A 3,064-nucleotide genomic window follows, 5' to 3' on the forward strand; every position below is an offset into this window, starting at 1 on the left:
GAGCTCGGTCACAGAACGAATTAAACTCGTAAGGCAAGGTTTCACTGTATATATATATATATATATATATATATATATATATATATATATATATATATATATATATATATATATATATATAATATATATACATACAGTATATATATATATATTGTTGCGGTTTTGAGTCTGTCAAATGAGCCTAATAAAGGTTAAAGTCTGTCCCCCATAGTCACACAAGCAACATGTAGCCTCGCGATAGTATAGTTATGTCTTAGTATTTATAAGATTAGTCCTTTTCCTTTGTTAGTTCTGCGTTGAGTAGGAGCCAGGAGAATAGGCCCTACTTGCCACCGATTTTCCAGCGACCCTAGCCTCGATCCAGTTTGCTAAGCATTGGTTGATTATTGGGCGAGTTAACACGAGGCAGGCCTAGGAAGGTCGGGGCGGAGTCGAGGGTGGAGCGGCAGAAGCAATGACGATAAGCACGAGCCGCCAATCAGAGCTCAGAGTTGGTGACGGCGGTGTGGCATCAGAGGGCGTGGTGAGAAGAGTCGGGTGAGTTCCAGAAGGTTCGGGGGGCATAGCTATAAAACCGGCTGCGCAAAAGCCCTCGAGAGGACTTGCATGCCAGGACTAGCGCGAGAACACTTAATGAGGACTTGTATGAGAGGACTTGCTGTGAGAGAGAAAGATAAAGGACTCGCAGAGGAACGCAGGACTGGCGGAAAAAGGATTGGCGAAAGAACTTGATGAACTTGACGCACTTGCACGAGAACGCACGCGCTAACCAGCTCGGAGTGTATCGAAGAAGACGAGTTTGCCGCATGTGCGAATGATACAGATACGCGGGGCGCAGCCAGACGCGCTTATAACTAATACAGCGCATTTGAGACGCACGAGTGAGCAAGGCTGAGTAACCGCCAGCCGCGCTAAAGTCCGCCCTCTGCCGTTCTGCCCCATCATCTGCTTGTAGGAGAGACCTGCTACGAGTCCCTGCCTTCGCCTGCCACCATCTTCGCGGGACTTGCCGGGGACCGTGGAGAGCCGGACGGGGACCATCTCTCGACGCATTGGGGAACACCTGCCCATCTGCAATTCCCTGTGTGATTGTGAGATGGGCCCGTTGTCCCAGGGATAAGTTAAGACTGCTTAATTATTGCGCTGTGTCTCTTCATCCTTTAACCTGTATATAAGTGTGGGAATAATTAAACCCATTTGTTCTTCCTTTCTTCCTGATTCGACCGTTTCTGTGGTTTCTCCATTTGACTAAGCGTGGCACGAATAAGATCGCTCCAATCGGGTTCCACTAAGTAAGACTGCGTGGAGCACGTGTACACAACCCGCTCGGCGTACTCAAACCACACGTGGTTCATGCGAGGCTTGTTTCCTCGCTCCCAGGGCAGCGCGGGGAATTAGGTATGAGCGAGCAGTAGTCCCGAAACCCGAACTCCGCTTGTGTCCGGGAGGGATGTAATAAGTCTCGGTTCCGCCAGGCCCAGCAAAGACAAGGGGATTAATTCCCCCTTGGTAAGGGGAAGAAGGCCGGCGTAGAGAACAGTAACAATATATATATACTAGCAGAAGTACCGGCATTGCTGGGCGGGGGAGGGGAGGGGGAAGGGGAGGGGAGGGGTAAGGGGAGGGGAGGGAACGGTGGGGAAGGGGAGGAGAGGGGGGAGGGGTGAGGGGAAGGGGAGGGGAAGGGGGGAAAGGAGAGGGGGGAGGGGGGAGGGGGGAGGGGAAGGGGGGAAGGGGAGGATGGAGGGGGAGGGGAGGAAGGGGAGGGCCAGTCAACAATGACGTTGCAGTTCTCATGGGAGGAGAGCAGCACAACAATCGTGACATCGTCCTGCATCTTCGCAACAACAGCACAAAGCGGATTTTGGAGACTCACTGATCTTGTGACGCCCTCCAGTACCAGCGTTGCCGGGCGGGGGAAGGGAGACCCGTACATTCCCAACCCGTACATTCACCCTCTCGACTCAAGCTCACTCGGACAAAAGCCTCGCACAAATTACACCGTGAAGGCCCAATGGCCATCTCTATGCCACAAATCAAGTAAGTGAGCGAGTCTGGCGCACTGAATTGAAAATATATAGAACGCTCATACTCCGTGAAAAGTGTAGCCGCCGTGTCGCCATCTTGGTTAACACGACTCGACCAACTCGCTTCGCGGATCTCATTTGTTTTGAACGTGTCCCAGATTTTAAAAGCCAGACAACTGTAAATGCCATTTTGTGCAGCAATAAACTGCTTCAATCGGTTAAGGAAGGGTTGTGGAAAGACGTTTCACAGCTGTTTCAAAGACGTTTAATTCATATCGCACAAAATCGACAAAAATCGACACAAAACACGATCGCACAAAAGGTGAAAAAACGCAATCGATTTTCGCTCTGAATTACGTGCAAACGTGTGATGGAAATCACCATCGCCCAGCATCGAGTGCCAACCAAGATGGTGCCCGGTAGCTGCATCTCCACCTATGTGGTGTGCATGGCAATGGTAATTCTATATATTTTCCGTTCAGTGGTCTGGCAGCGAGGATGGAACATCACGTGATCGTTCTGAGCGAATCAGCGAGCTGCTCTGGCACCGGCTGAGATTCCGTGTACTGTATAATGTTCCTCACTGAAATGCGCTGAGGTAAATATTAATAAAAATATGGATCTCGTCAAATATTTTTAGGTCAGGCCATGTCCTTCCCAGGCTCAATGGCCATGTCTATGCCAAATATCAAGCACGTGAGCCTCTCCGTTTAGGAGTCTATCGGTAACATACACACACACACACACACACACACACACACACACTGTGTTTTTTATATATATATATATATATATATATATATATATATATATATATATATATATATATACAGTATATATATATATATATATATATATACAGTATATATATATATACACACACATATATATACAGTGCGTATCAAAAAAAAGTTAATCCGAATTCAAGGGGTGAATATGCAAAGGTTATTTAGTTTGACAATTTACATGTGGTTTACCAATTATGAGGAGATCCTCAGCTTTCCATTGATGCCTTTCATGCATCATTGCTGTCACAC

This window comes from Myxine glutinosa, chromosome 1 (genome assembly GCF_964187855.1).
Source record: "Myxine glutinosa chromosome 1, kmMyxGlut1.1, whole genome shotgun sequence".
In the NCBI taxonomy this organism is placed as follows: Eukaryota; Metazoa; Chordata; class Myxini; order Myxiniformes; family Myxinidae; genus Myxine; species Myxine glutinosa.